This window comes from Carya illinoinensis, chromosome 2 (genome assembly GCF_018687715.1).
Source record: "Carya illinoinensis cultivar Pawnee chromosome 2, C.illinoinensisPawnee_v1, whole genome shotgun sequence".
NCBI classification, from domain to species: Eukaryota; Viridiplantae; Streptophyta; class Magnoliopsida; order Fagales; family Juglandaceae; genus Carya; species Carya illinoinensis.
This window is the reverse complement of record NC_056753.1, coordinates 4,501,835-4,518,532: the sequence shown is the minus strand read 5'-3', so window position 1 is coordinate 4,518,532 and position 16,698 is coordinate 4,501,835. Positions and strand designations below refer to the sequence as shown.

The window sequence follows — 16,698 nt, the reverse complement described above, 5'->3', positions numbered from 1 at the left end:
CAAACTTTATATGAGTCCATTGAAGTGGACATGTTCATTGGCAGGAAAAGTCCAGAGCCATTATTGATGCAGAGATCGAGAGGTTCTCATGGTGAGCTATAGAAAGGTCGAAGTTCTGACACTACATGCGTGAGTGGGTCACTTGTGGTGTTGCAAGCCAAGTTTAGCTACTACAAAGGCTTTATGAGTGTCTTTAAATTGGTTGTAACAAATTTATTTTCTATAGTGGATTTGAGGTGATGTCTTTCGCCTGAAGTGGTTTTAGATTTTGAAGATGTTTTTCAAATGAGTTTCCACTCAGTGATCAAAATTAATGTATTGATTATTTGTGTTATTTGATTCCTTTATTAACTGTTTGTTTGACTAATTTTGAAAAGACCATCAAAATTGGATTACACCTATTCACCCCCCTCTAGGTGTAGTAATTGGTAGAACCACTGCTTTTTCAAGGTGAAAATAGCACAATAGGTTTTTCCATCTTGACAGACTCATACTTCTATTTTTTTATTAGAATACCATGTGGATTGATTAGTTAACTTGCTGCTCGATTAATTAACCTGTTGCTTGATCAAGTAAATGTTTTCAAAATCCTATTTCTTGCTAAATAACTTTTTGACAAATATCATTACCAAAGTTGCTATCATGCACTGGAACCACAACTCAAAACCACAATTCCATGGCATGGTAGTAGTGTATTTTAAACAACATCAAAATAATTGACAAACCAACCTAGAACCACAACTCATGCACAAAACAGACCCACAATACAGATGCATAGAAAAGCAAGTAAACTTTGATGCACAAAACAGAACCACAACTATCATGTGCACTAAAATACCACTGCACTAAAATAAAACCACATAACAGATGAAGTTTGTAGTGCAAGCAGAACCAAAGGCTAGTAGAATGTAGAAAACACAAGCTAAAAGCCACTTCTCTTTCTTTTATATTTTCTTTATAATTTTTAGTAATTTGAAACATTAAATAGATGTTAAACATGTTTAGAGAACTTGGAAGGCATGAACCTTATTGTTTAAAAAACAGAGAAATTCACTAAAAATTCTAGTAAATATTGATGGGTGGAATCTCTTCTAATATTCTAATGGGATGAAATAACTTATGCAGTCAAATTATTAATATTATTCGACCTTGAATGTGGCAACTTCTTACTGCATAGGAGTTTTAAGTGATCTGCATAATGTATAAAACATATCTATTAGTAAATTCCACTCTATTAGTAAAACATATTTATGTTTTAAGAAGATATAAAACAACATTGACTCCAAAAAAATCAATAAATATATCTATTAGTAAATTCCACTCTCAATCTACATTAAAGCCAAAGTACTAATCTGAAACAAAAAAAATAAAAAAATAAACAGTTGAAAAATTCATGCCTTTACCCATCAAAACTCACTACCCAGTTGATAAAAAAAGAAAAAAGAAAAATAAAACATATATTTTCCTCAACTATTCAACATCCAGCCGAAATGTCAAATCTTGTTCATAAACAAAAGCCCAATTATTATAAAATCAAAATCTTCCATACAAAATTTGTTGCCAGTGTACTTCGAGAGTAAACCACGGATCAAAGACTTTCTTTTCTCTTAACAGAATTCACTTACTTACAGTATAGAAGGTTAAAAAACAAGGCTATTTATCTACAAGAAAAAGCTTCTGCTTCAGCAAAAACAAGTAATATTTGGTGAATTAAAATTATCTAATACCAACTGATTGAGCAACTCAAACATGAAAGGCAAATACACAACATTAAACCGAAAACTGAGGAACATGCACATCGGTTTCACAGAGAGAAAATTATTGTACCCACAGAAAACCACAACTTTTGTAATGCAACCTACTTGTGAAGGGGGGAAGATAAATGCCATGGCGACAAGAGATACCTGTACATTGCTGATATTTCCTGGAGCCTCACTCAATCATACTGGACTACCCAAAATATTAACTTTGCGTTGAAATGGAGGCACATAATTGAAATTTGTAAGGGAAGCTGGAAATGTAGGGCCTAACTTCCCAAAGAGAGACAATATTCAAGTGGAGAGAAGGCCGTGTGCAAATTGGGATAGCCGATTGTGGGATTTAAAGTCCTGTGAAATTGGTGAACCAAGAACGGAGGTGAGAATGGTGTGGGGAAATGGGACTCAGAAAAAGTGCCAAAAGCTCACGGCGGAGGAGTTGACACTGTGAAAGAACAGTAGGAAGGGTGTAGTTTGCAGGGTTTGAAAATGGAGTCTGATGGGTGCAATGGGTCGAAGTGCAGAAGGGTGTTCATTGAAGTGGGCAAACATGGGGGCAAATATGTTGGGGGGAAATATAAAAGGCTTTTGTGCTTTTGGCGCCCCATGCTGAAATCCCGACAAAAATCACAGCGTCAACCACAACAATTTTTTTGTTTTATGATGCACAAAATTGTTGTAAAAGCAAAAATAGTCACCACAAAATACTTTTTAATTGAAACACAGTGTGCAAGTGCACATGCAATTTTAAACGCGTGTAACAAATTCAAATTTGACGAAAAAAATAACTTTTTGTAGCGATTTTGTTTGCAACGATTTTAAAATCACTAAAAAAAGCCTCATTTCTTGTAGTGAATGGACTTCAGAAGGTGGATGATGAACCTTAAAGTGAAAAGTAGAGTCTTCATAGAGAATTACTAGAAGAAGAGGCAATGTAGATAAAAACAAATTTAAAATATCAAAAAGCACACGGTGTTGAAAAATGAAAAAGAAAAAAAAAGGATAGAAGCAAATATCGCTCCAATTAAACATTGCATCCTTCATTGCATGTAAAGAGTAAAAAAAAAAAAAAAGGAAACAAGCATGGACAGCTTGGATCTCAATAGAATAAAAGTTAGATTTTGGTTGTTTATGGTATTCATTGCAGTAACATGAGATTTATTCTTTGAGATCCACAAATAGGGATTGAATTCAAAGTTTAGCTTCATGTTCTACATGCTAGCTTTGACCATCATGCATGTATGGACAACATACAACATATCCATGACAATTGATTATAAGTAGAAACTACTTTATTCGATGGGGGCAGGATGGGTGATAGGTACCAGAGTTCTTATAGTGATACCAAATTGTGTTATGAATCATAAGGCCCCATTAAAACCTTTGTCCAACCTCCTAGTTTTCTAATTTTTACCTAACATTTTAAGGACCACTACTACTTCAGAAAACAACTTGCTGGACATGAGATGGTTTTAATATAATGAGATGGGTTAGATTGAAATTACAGCTTAAGGTTAGGCATTAGTTATGATGGCTGATTGTTTAAGCGACTAACTCAACATTAATTAGCAAAAGCTGTCAAAAGTGGACTATGCAATATTTTAAGAGCCATAAATGTTGGGGAAAAGATCTCTAGGTAGAGTCGCATTGTCATCGCCGCAATTAAAAATAAGCCCAAAAATGACATCATAAAGCCATGAAATGGTCCGGCACACCAGTTACATCATCCATGTTATTAATAAATATAAAATTTGTAATGACTTTTTCTACCTAATATTAATCAAATATTACCCTTGGTAAAATAAAACCATTCATGGCTAATTAACAATATTGATATGATCATTATTTTTTAGTTAAATAGGAAACAGTAAGTAAAAGTAACTATGTATAGGGGTGTGTGTGGAATTGATCAAGGGTCTGACTTTATCCAAATGATAAAAAGATCCACGACGTTGTCTCAAGAATAAGACCCAAGTCAATGAAGGTTACATGGTAATATACCTTAAGCAACAACTGATTTAAATGTATTTAAATTAATATGAGTTGTGCAAAGAGGTTGAGAGCCTTAGCTTGCATTTTGGATTATAATCAAGTCAACCTATGCCAGTGATCTTCATGACCACTCTACTTTTTCTTCCCCCCTCCCCCCCCCCCCCCCCCCTTCCCAAAAAAAAGAAACCATTAATTGAGAGCTATGTGAAGATAATGGAATTGGACAAGGATTCCTTCATACATTTCCTTATAGAATCAAAGTCTATATATAGACTTTACAAAAGAATCAAAAAGAATATTGTTGGTTACATAGCACAACAGAGAGTAACAATCTTATATGTTCTCTGCAGTGCATATTCTAGTGGACATGATTGTTGTGCTGTGCATGTACTGTTGGTCTGCTATGTGACAGACTTGATATTGAGAGTGTGCAGTCTAATAAGCTGCATGATGCAAACGACCCAATGCCATGCAATCGAAACCTTCCATGCATGATTGTATACATTCGATCTGGGCCACCCAGAACCAAGAATATGCCAAACAAATTAAATGAGGGTACCTAGAAATCTAAACCCACATCAACACGTCCACAAAATGCAGGTATACAATCAAAATCTTGTGCAAAAAATTCATGTTTTTAGACTCAAAAACCTCGAAATTAGTCTACAAAAAAGGCAATTTTTTTGCATTGCAACAAGAATGGATAAAGGGGGAGAGATACACAAATTCATTGTAGCCATACTTGTGGTGATAGAAGATACCCAAGAGTCTCGGTTGAAAAATCTCCACCTCCGATTTGCTCAAAATAGTTGAAAAACCAAATGCTTCAAATCCCTAATCGCAGGGCACCCAGTTGTATAGGGAGGAGAAGATGACTGTAGCTTCTATTGGGAAGGCTAACGAAGTGAAGGAATAGAAGCTTGGGTGGGGATTGAAAATGCTAGTCAAGCCGTGCGGGGGTGGGTATCACAGCGATGGTACAAACTCAATGATTGGGATGAACAGAGGAGTTCACTAAGAGGGAAAGTAAAGGGAATGACTAAACAGGTTCTGTTGGAAAAAAAAAAAGCAATCCATGCGTTTTGGTGCCCAAAACTATATCGTGACGATTGTTAGCTCGTTGCAAGATGTTTTTCTTTGTTCAAAGAAAACAATTGCCACAATAACTGAGAAAATCGCTGCAATTGACTCCCGTAAGGGCCGCTCCATATTAATCGTAAATTTGGGGTTTATAGGATGAGACGAAAATAAAATCGTTGCTAAAAGTTACTTGTTGCAGCGTTTTTATTTGCAACATAATAAAAATCGCTGGAAAAACCCTCTTTCCTTGTAGTGTGATGAGGCTCTTAGTTTCACCACCACTCAACTTGAGTCAGCGAAATCCAATTTGAGAAATCCTTTAGAAGCACAGGTAACTCATGCACTAAAGCAATCTCTGCACTAGGGCATTCCAAGGCTACAGTCCAGGGTTTTCATGACGCTCTACCAAGATGACACTTCCCATAACAAAGCTTTCCTAAAGCTTTCAATATTAGATTTCAATTTTGTGCAGGCATTGCACAAACATGAACTTGGTCATATCGTCAGGTATTGCCATGCATGACATTCATAGCACTATATATGTCAACTGGAGGTGCATGGCACTGATTAATGTCAATATATTTAATTAATTTGTAGGTGGTGGAAAGATTTGACTTTGCAATGAAACTACCTTTTGCAACAGACAGGGTTGTGGAGTGCTTCTTTTGGATTGTGGTAGTAACTTTATCATTATCCTTGATTATTTAGATTGGGGTTTGATTGAATGAGTTGGCGAAAAATGCATAGGAATTTTATTTTATTTTTTTATGGGCTTTATGTTTAAATTAAATTATGGCTTCTATTTTTATTCATTTATTTTTAATTATCTTTCGGTTCCCATCATGCAATTATCAGTTCACCCTGCTAACCCAGAAAAGCATTTATGTCTTTTTCTATGACCGTGTTTTAGGTTGAGTCTGATTTTTAACTTGTTGTAAACACCATATAGTGAAATTTGATACGAAATTCACTGCTAAAATTGTAACTTCAAATTATGATCATGATATTGTAATTTTTGCGACCGGACATTTCACCTTTTGTGGGGAATTAATTAATCAACCATTGAAGTTGTGCAGCAAAACTCTTCATGTATAGGGGAGTATGTCTGTTCTATTCATCAAATGACCTTTCCCGATCGAATTTTTTTGGTGGTCTTGGACTTTTAACATGTGATAATTCTTTGCTTCTTCCTGATTCAGGAGATTCAATTTGTTTTTTTTTTTTTTTTATTGGCACAGGGTGACTAGGAACAACGTCCCGACTAATCCCAGGGGTGCGGGCCATCAGCAAGGAGTTTCCCACAAGTGCACCTAAGGTAATTCAAGGGTAAAATCCCCCAGTCCAATGGCCTATAGAGGTTGTTTGCTCCCAAAGATATTTGAATCTTATACCTGAGGGGAGCATACCCCAAGCCTAATGCCTTTACCACTTGAGTCAACCTCTAGGGGTTGGGAGGTTCAATATGTTGGGGCAGCTCCTTATTGTTTTACAACTAATCATTCACTGCTGAGAATGTATTACAATCATAACTCTATTTTTGCAATAGTTTAGCTTTGTTGTATATTATAAGCTCTCTCTCTATCTCTCTATGTGTGTCTTTCCCCCCTGCTGTTGCCATGTGTAAACCCTCTTAAATTTGATTACAGTATGGGACTTTGTAGACTGATTGATTTTGATTTGGAACGTAACTTCTATTTTTCTTTTTTAAAGATAAAATAAGACAATAACTTATCTGTTTTTCTTTGTTTGTAGTTTCAGTTTGATTGTAATCTATAATCTTGAAGGTAAAAGACTTTGGGTCCTAAGTTGTTACGTGCTGATTGTGGTTCTTTAGAGAAGGGCCAAGGCTGATTCATTTCTGATCCACCAACTGGCAGTGAGAATTCTTATTACATAAATCACCTCATGCAAACCTCATAACATGGACTCGCACCAGTTTTTTGGACTTGGAGTGACTAGTGCCAGCCTATCCTTCACATCATCTTATCCCACTATTCCATCCATACCTAATAGACTGCTTGGGTCCTTGAAATTTGATTTAGAGAACTCACCTGATTCACCTTTTTCAACTCAGTTTGATACCGATAGCCTCACAAATTTGTGACTGGATCCGCTCATATCCATTAGCACTGCAAGGAAGGAAAGTGAGGTTCAGGCTGGCGCTAATCCCACTCTTCATCATTGTAGAGGTTGGGGTTAGTTATCGGGCAACCGAAGGGCCAAACTTAAGTGAGAGCCAGGAGCAGCACAGTTCCACAGAGGATCTCTCAGGAGTAAGCACTTCTTGTAACTCTTCATTAGAAACTAGCAGCTATTATCATCAGTTAATCCTTCTCTGGACAATCTTCAAGAAGATCAAAAGCTCTATCCTAGTCCAGCTTCTTTTATACAGGATGCAAATTGCTGCCAGAACATAAGACACGCTTTTTTGGAATTAGACACGGCTTTGAAGGGGCTTGATGATGATGAAGCCACTACACGGGAAGTTAGCAAACCAGAGACACCAGACCGAAGAGCTAGGTCATGGAGCCAGGAGCCACGGGGGGTGCATGCATCTCAGTCTCAACTATCATTTGTTTCTGGGCATATGTAATTTGACGAAGTTGTTCATGTAGAGAAACGTTACAAAGTGATGGATGAAGCATCTTTGCCTAGTTTCTCCCCCGTTAGTCTTACGTAATTGCTGATCGCATCTGCTAAAGCTCTCTTTGAGAACAGGATGGATAATTTTGATAAATTGGTGGAAAAGGCTAAAGGTGCTGTGTCTATCACAGGAGAACTTATCCATTGTCTTGGTGCTTACATGATGGGTTGGAGGCTGTAGGGAGATGGTTGGCAGCGATTTTTGAGAAATTTAACATCCCAGTAGAGTTTCATGTAGTGCCAATTTTTGCTTCAGATGTCATGCTAGAAATGCTTATTGTCAGGCTTTGGGAGGCTTTGGCTGTAAACTTTCCCCTACAGCTCCACCACACTCCTGATGAGAGCATAGATTTGAACAATCCAAGGGATGAGCTATTGAGAATGGTAAAGTCACTGTCTCGCAGTCACTTTGGTGGAGCAAGAATCAAACACAAACACAACCCCGTTCTTCCATAGGTTTGTAGAAACTCTAGACTTCTACTTGGCAATGTTCGAGTCTATCGATGTCAACCTTCCAAGAAATAGTAAAGATCATGTGGGGCAGCAATGTTTAGCCAAGGATATCGTGAACATAATTGCTTGCAAGGGGAAGGAGAGGGTGGAGGGCCATGAGCTCTTTGGCAAGTGAAAGTCTAGATTGGCAATGGCCGGGTTCTGCCAATATCCATTAAGTTCTTATGTAAACTCTGTGATAGGGACCCTACTGAGGTGTTATTCAGAACACTATACACTAGTGGAGAGGGATGGGGCAATGATGTTGGGCTGGAAGGACAGAAACCTGATATTGGCTTCTGCCTGGCAATGATAATAGCAGAGAAAGGTACAAGATGTAGCCGTAGAAAGGAACACTATAATTTTTCCAAGCTTGTGATACTGACATTACAACATGCCGTAAAAGGTGGGGGATGCTGTAGCATTAGCCGATGGGTGCCTTGAATAATCTTGTGGGTGATTTCTCACATTTCGACTAGGGTTTTTTTGCCCATGGCAGCACCTCTCACACAGGAGGGGGCTGCTGGTGGGGATGGGGGCACCTTGTCCTATGTTCAGATGGTTTCAAAGGGAGCGATGCCTTCTACTTTCAAAGTACCGATGCGATATTCCGTTGATGTGGATGGGGAGCCTGGTTTTTTCTTCAGGGAACCAGAGATGACAAAAGTGGCAGAAGAGTTCCGGTGTGCTCTTGTGATGAAGTTTGTACGTATCAGGCCTATGATCGATGATGTTCGTCTGGCTATCATATAGTCATGGGGGCTTTTGGAGATTTCAACGGTGAGTGTGATGGATGATCATCATGTCCAGGTGAAGATGCAATCAGAGAGGGATTTTGTGCATGTATGGGCTCACGAGAGGTAGTTGATTGCTGGTTCTACGTTTCAGCTGTTCAGATGGACAAAAGATTTTGACCTACATAAAGAATCATCGTTGGCACCTCAATGGCTTTTTCTACCTGATCTTCCCGTGCATATGTACTGTATCGATAGTTTGGAAATTTTAGCCACCAGGTTTGGCAGATTTCTAGGGGTGGACAATGCAATGCTACATCGTTCTAGAGCAACCGGTGCGAGGATATGTGTTGAGATTGATTTGATTAAGGAGCCGATGCAAGGCTTTCCCATTGTTGTGGCTAATAAAACATTTTGGCAGGAGGTGCATTATGAAAAGCCAAACTTTTACTGCATTAAGTGTTGGAGATAGGGCCACATGTCAGTGGTTTGCAGAGCTGGGGAAGGGGCTTCTCGTAGAGCAAGGGATGAGGGAAAATGGGGTGTTAGGGGTGCAAGGATAACATGGCAGGAGAAACAAAAATTCATTCCATAACAAGAAAGTCATGAATGTTGTATAACAAAGGAGAAAAGACCTGACAATAAGGCTGAACCGTCGAAAATAATTGAGGACAAAGCTGAGACAAGGCAGTGGGGGGATGTTGTACAAGAGCCGAGGGAGGAGCCATAGTGTTTATTAATAAAACATGCTGAGGCTTCAAGTGATATTGAGAAGGTTGAAGAGTTGCCTTTAATCCAAGGATAGAGCATCATTATGTTGGCGGATGTGCCGCCTGCGGAAAAGGTGGCAAAGGATGATAGTGTTGTGCGAGAGGAGAGTCCAGTAGTACCATTGCAGCCTATATGGTTGGAGGAGACGGTTGGTTCAGTGGTGGCCATGCATGCAGTAGAGGTTGTGACAGGTTGTGACTGATCTATGGGTGATGGAACTATCTGGGGCAGTGGCGATAGAGGATAGTGCTGCTATAATTGAAGAACCGCATGGGGTAGTGGCGATTGTGGCTGACGAAGTGATCCCTATAATAGAGGAGCCGAACGATGATTCATCCTGTAATGAGGGAGAGGAAGAAGATTCTTTTGCTGGGCTTGTGAAGCAAAAAGAGCATGACTCTGAGAACTTGCATGTTTCTGCCACAAGTATAAACTAAAAAAATAAGGGTGTGCGTCATTCTCAGTGGGTTTCTACCCGCACTACAAAATTGAATTTATCACTGAGTCGATCATTGCATGGAATATTAGGGGGTTAGGCAGTTCTCGTTGTGTATTGCGGAATTTGATTCAAAAAAATAAAGGAATGTTAGTAGCTCTTTTTGAACCATTTGCAGCAGCATCTAAGTTGCAACAATTAGTTGGTAAGTTTGGTTTTGATGGTTATATTTGTAATGAACGGGAAGGAGGGAAAATATGGGTGTTCTGGGGTGATCCTTATGCGATGGAGGTGGTTAGTGTTACTAATCAAATGATTATGGGTTGGGTAGTCCTTGATAATGTGCAAACGATGGTTACCTTCATTTATGCAAAGTGTAATCATGTGGACCGAAGAGGCTTATGGGAGAGTTTGATAGCTTGTGGACAGAATAATAGTCCATGGCTTATTCTTGGCGATTTTAATATCATCTGTGTTGATCGTGAGCGAGTGGGTGGGATGCCCCTTCTAGCTCAAGCAATGGAGGAGTTTAATGACTGGATTGATTCTTGTGGACTTATGGAAGTTAAGTACCATGGGAGCCATCTATCTTGGTGTAATGGTCAAGAAGGAGTACCAGGAAATGGGCAAGGCTTGATCGGGCTCTAATGAATATGGCCTTTTCGACTTGGTTTAATAGGTCAGAATTGGAAAATATCAGAAGGAAATCCTCGGATCACAGCCCTATGATTTTACAAGTTTCAGGTGTTGATACAAGGTACTGTCCATCTCCGTTTAGATTCCAAAAAATGTGGTGCTCTCATGAATCCTTTATTTCACTCGTACAGAAAAGTTGGGAGCAGCCTATATGGGGTTCAGGCTTAACTAAATTGGCAGCTAAGTTGCAAAGAGTAAAATTGGATTTGCGGTCTTGGAATAGAAATGTTTTTGGGCCAATTGAGTAGCGTATTCAAGACCTTGAAGAAAAGCTTACTGTTTTGGAGTTCGAACTTTAGATAGAATTTTTGGAGGGGATGGAGGCTGAGTTCATAGCTACGAAGTTGGAGTTAGATAGTGGGAAAAGAGAGAGGAGACTCGTCTAGCTCAGACTATGAAGACAAAATGGTTAAAGGAGGGAGATCATAATTCCAGCTTTTTTCATGTTGTGGTATCTTAGCGTCGACAGGGGGCGGTTATTGCTCGAATGCAATTGGAAGATGGAACAGTGCTAGACTCTCCTGAGAAGGTTCATTTGGGGGTGCTAAATTGTTTTGAGAGGTTCCTCAGTGAGTTGCTGACCGTTGAGGATGTGGACTTAACGTTGTTGGTATTGTGGACTATATCAGTTGACGATAATGTTGAGCTCTGCCGTATGCCTTCTGAAGAGGAGGTAAAGGAAGCGGCCTTCTCTTTCCCACATCAGAGCAGCCCGGGCCCGGATGGTTTCGGGTCTTCATTTTATATTTCTTGTTGGCATGTTGTGAAAAATGATCTGGTGGAGGCGGCGAGAGAATTCTTCACCGGTGCTTCGCTCCTAAAATTTTATGGTTCATCTTACATTGTGCTCATCCCTAAGGTTCAAGACCCAAAGAGTTTTGATAAATTTTGGCCTATTAGCCTATGTTTAGTTGCATATAAGATTTTTTCGAAGATATTAGTTTCGCTGTTGACTAGGTTTTTGCCGAGGCTGATTTCTTCGAAGCAAGGGGCCTTCATCCCGGGTCGTAGTATTTTTTAGAATATCTCCCTCACTCAAGAGATGGTCCATGGTATGAATAAAAAAAATTTAGGAGGTAATGTTATGGTGAAAATTGACATGGCAAAGGCTTATGATAGGGTTCATTGGGAATTGTTGCTAAAAATTCTTATTGGCTTTGGGTTTTGTCGACAATTCTGCAATTTGATAAAGAAGTGTGTAACTTTTCCTTGGTTTTCTGTGATGATGCATTGGTTGTATAAAGGCTTTTTCCAACCTTCTCGAGGCTTTCGGTAAGGTGATCCTCTTTTACCGTACCTATTTATTTTGATGCAAGAAATTCTTTCGAGGCTTTTGTGGAAACAATTTGAGGATGGTCACATTAGCAAGTTTTATCATCCTATGGGGGCCCCGATGGTGTCGCATTTGTTATGTGCTGATGACATTTTAATTTTCGTCAATGGATATAAGTATTATTTGCGTCATCTTGGGTCTACGTTGGCTTGTTATGAGCGGTGGCTTGGGTAGCACATTAATAGAGAAAAATCTGCCATTTTTACTTCAGATGCTATTAGTAATGCTCGAAGGAGAGGGTTGGTACGTCTAACTGGTTTTGTGCAAGGCAGATTTCCTACAACTTACGTGGGGGTACTGTAGGTGCATGGTCGGCTTAAAGTTTGCCATTTTGATCAGCTGCTAGGAAAATTGCGGGCAAAGGTTGCAGGTTGGAAAGCAATGTTGTTGTCCCAACGGGGGTGTCTAACCTTGATTCAGTTTGTTCTATCTAGTATGTCATCTCATCTTATGGCTGTACTGGATGTTTCGAAAAGTTCAGTGAACAAAATTAATGCCATTCTCTTTACTTCTTTTGGGGGGAAAATAACGAAAAAGCAAAGGCTAAGTGGTGTGCATGGTCTCAGATTAGTAAGCCTATCCAAGAGGGTGGTCTGGGTTTGCGAGATTTTTTAGAGTTACAGAGAGCTTTGCATATGAAAATGGCTTGGTGTCTTATGTCATCAGAGTCCTTGTGGTCATGCTTTTAGCTGTCTAAGTATGGAAGAGGGCAACATGTATCCCTCTTAGAGGTGCAAAGGGGCAGATCTAGACTTTGGAAGTCCATTATTTCTTTCCTTCTTGATGTATGCGTAGCGCCCAAAACAAAAGTAAAGAATGGGTATTCATCATTTTGGTTTGACCGATGGTTTGAGGATGAGCCTTTGGCTCAAAGGGTGGAGAGGGTCCCGATGCCAACCCTATTAATCAAAGGTGTGTGGTTAGTGATAGCTGGAATTATGATATGCTGGAAAATTTTGTTGGAACAAAAGTTTCAGAGGTAGTGACTAGAACGATTTCTGCTGGACAGGTTGGGCAAGATGTATTGGTGTGGAAGCTTGAGAAAGATGGTAGTTTCACAACAACAACTGTATGGGAATTTATTCGAGTGAGGGGCGATCGTGTTGCATGGATGGATTGGATGTGGAATAAGCTTCTGCCGAATAGGATCTCGGTTTGTATGTAGCGAGTTAGATTTAAATGCCTAGTTGTTGATGATAAGGAGCAGGCCCGTGGAGTCCAAATGGCATCCAAATGTGATTGCTGTTCTTCACCTAAGCAGGAAACGATGGACCACGTGCTGGCAACAGGTTACATTGCAGAGAAAGTATAGAGTGTTGCTGTTGTTGCATTGGGAGTTTCTTGTTTGTAGACTAACAGTTGGTGGAACCGAGTGGAGGCCTTGTTTAATTGTGGACGGAAAGGTACCAAACGGGGAGTGTTGATTGGCCTTTTGCCCAGTATAATTACATGTGTTTATGGCGAAGGTGTTGCAAAGCCTGGATGGAAGGCATCCAGGAAAATCATGTAGGAGTTTTGACTAGGTACTTTGGTGCGTGATTCAACTGAGTTGAAGATCTCTCAAAGTGATTGCCAAATGTTGAATGCACTGGACATACCAATCCATGGTAGTGCTGTACAGAAAGTGCAAACGATTACGTGGATGAAACCTCCTGGTGGATGTTGGAAGCTAAATGTAGACAGTAATTGTCATGGGAACCCAGGAAATTGTGGTTGGGGTGGAGTGATAAGAGATCACAAAGGAAATATTAATTCTGGTTTTTCTGCATCATATGGTTTCGGCATCAATAAGGAGGTTGAGTTACGTGCCCTACTATAAGGAGTTAGATTGTGTAAATCTATGTCCTATATGCATGTTCTCCTGGAATGTGACTCGAAGGTAGTGGTTGATTGGTTGAATAAGTGATGTTGTAGTTTATGGTATTTATGGGATTACTGGGATGACCTTCTCAAGGAATTAAAGGGCTTGCATTATAAGATGATTCATCAATTCAGAGAAGGGAATCAAGCGGCTGACTACCTTGCTCGGCAAGGTGAAGAGGGACTTGTATGGAGCTATGGTCCGAGTGGCTGGCTTCCAAGGAAGTTGAGGGGTATTCTATGTGTGGATGCAATGGGTTTACCATCTCTTAGGATGGTCATAGATTGAGTGTTTGGTTGCAATGGTTCTACTATGTTGGGATCGCCTCGGTCCTTTGGGTTTATCTTTTATGGCTTTAAGTGTTCCATGTGTTTTTTTTTTTTTTTTTTTTTTCGTATAGGTTGTTTTGTTTGGGAGTGATTTGAGTTGTTGATGATCATAAGGTTTTCCTTCGCCATAAGTGAGAGTTTTAATAAAATAAATAAATAAATAAATAAATAAATAAAGTAAAAAAGATATACAGTTTATTTATCATCGAGTTCTTTGATATAGATACTTCCTCACCTGTTTTAGTAGCATATTAGAGTTGTGTATATCCTTGTTGATGGGGTTTGAGAAACTTGTAATATTGCACGTGGCAAGCCAAGTTAATTCGTTATTGTTTGGTTAAGCATAGTTTGTTGTTATGGAAAAAGGTTCTGTCATTTCATGTGGTGTTCTGTTGTGTTAGGAAAATAGGAGGCCCATGCTAGTTATCCAATAAGCCACTGCTGGCTATATAGCTTGTACATGCAGTTCATTGAATGGGTAGCATTAAAATGTAGCTTTACTCAGTCTGTTTGTGAGGTGCGACTCCTCTTTTCCTTGAGATGCCACGAGACTCCATTATTGGCCGCCTCTAGATGTAGAAGGGCAAGAGACTCTTTGTTCATAAATTGTAATTCAGGAATTTTCCAAATCCTTTTGGCGTATAAGTTTTGTTTTGTCTTTTGCACTATATATATAATTGGTTGATATTCTTATAATTTACCTTCGAAACTGTAATAAATATATGGTCACCGAGCAATCTCTGCTATTTGTCTCCTCACATGTTACTTCTGCATGCAAGTTTGAAGTTGCAGATTTTTCCAACTTCCTACCAATTTATTTGAGACGAACATCAAGATGAAAAACGTGCAACATTATTATTTCAATTTGTATGAGCAAGATGCCAACAATTCTTGCCAATTCATCTGACATGAAAATGGTATCACGCTTCTTTCAATTTCTAATAAGTCGGCTTGATCAATCTGTTTCTCTCCGTTTTTCACGTTTTGAATTTTCTTATGGGACCTGTTTAGAAGATGAGAATAGAGGAGATGAGATGATTTTATATGAAAGTTGAATAAAATATTATTAGAATATTATTTTTTAATATTATTATTAATTTAAAATTTGAAAAAAATATTTGAATTGTTTATCATATTTTGTATAAAAATTTAAAAACGTTATAATTATGAGATGACGTGGTTTATAAATCCAAACCCTCCTAAAACTTCACCACTTTCTTGCAAGTCCTAATATATTAGGGATGCTACTCAACATCCTATATAACATATTTTATATATTTTAATTTTTTTTAATTTTTTTATTCTTATTAAATTAATTAAATTGATTTTGTTATCTTCCATAAACTTCATATTTATTATACAAAAAATAAAAAATAAAATAAAAATAGATATTATGTGTATTGTGCGAGAATTATTCTACATTTAATTGCTCTGGTCGGGAGTACGTACTTGGCATGGCGGTCAACATCATGATCTGATGACACTGAAAACTTTCTGGTTTATTCCTATTAATCGAATTATTCCACAGCCCTACGTCCCACCCGAGAAATTTTCTTCTATGATAAGCAAGTATACGGTTTAGCGAAGAAGTGGGGTAGGGCTTTTTCAAAATCCAAAATCGAAATGGAAAGTACTTCTATGGTCAGCAAGTACATGTATCGCACTGCTCACTAAATGTATGGCGTGATGAATAAATACACTGCTCAGTCAACAACATAAAATATGAGAAATAATATTTGTAGTTGTGAATTATGCAAACGTCGCACAGTCTATTTTAAAAAAAATAAATTAATACAAGACTCACATGAAAAAAAATAATAATAATTTTTTAATTATAGACTCTATTCTTTTTCAAAATAATTGCACAGCGCTTATGCACTCCACACTGTATATAGTATTACTCCACATAATATATACTTGTCTATCTACATGTACGCATGCATTCCTAGATTCAAAGATGGCTTAAATCTGATGTTTTTGGTGGCATGAAGAAAATTAAAGCATTTACAAAAACATACAAAGGAAGAAAGTAAGGATCATCATGTATACAGCTTAGCCAACCAAAAAAGAAAGTAGCATTCTCCAGATAGCCTTTATAACACAAATGATAAAGAGAAATGATCGATATTTACAGTTTTAGTATATGCAAACTTCACACATTTTTAAAAATTAATAAATATAAAATTTACATGAAACGTGCGAGACTTGTATACTTTAATACTTTTATTCTTAGTCAATGAAAAATATATATTTATTTAAGATCTAATTAAGTTCCTAACTATCAGTCCAACAAGTTAACGTAGTACAACTACGTACGCTAGCTTGTGGGGACTGGATCAGACCTCTTAACACTCACACAATGCAGGGCTGGCTTAAGGCAAAATTTTCAGTGAGGCTTTTTTAATTTTAAAAAGTAAAATTTAATAAATTTATTTTTAATTTTATTTTTACATTATATTTTTATTTAAAAATCACTCCTATCGTTTTGTAAAGTAGAATGGTTTAATTAAATTTTTTAATTTTTTTTTAATTAATAACCAACTTAATTTTTATTGAAAAATTATCGGTTTAGAA

The 16,698-nt window shown here is 38.0% G+C and overlaps 1 pseudogene; it reads left to right on the top strand.

The window, feature by feature from the left end:
* Positions 1-6,592: 6,592 nt before the first annotated feature.
* Positions 6,593-8,277, top strand: LOC122294922 (annotated as a pseudogene).
* The last annotated feature ends 8,421 nt before the right edge of the window (positions 8,278-16,698 follow it).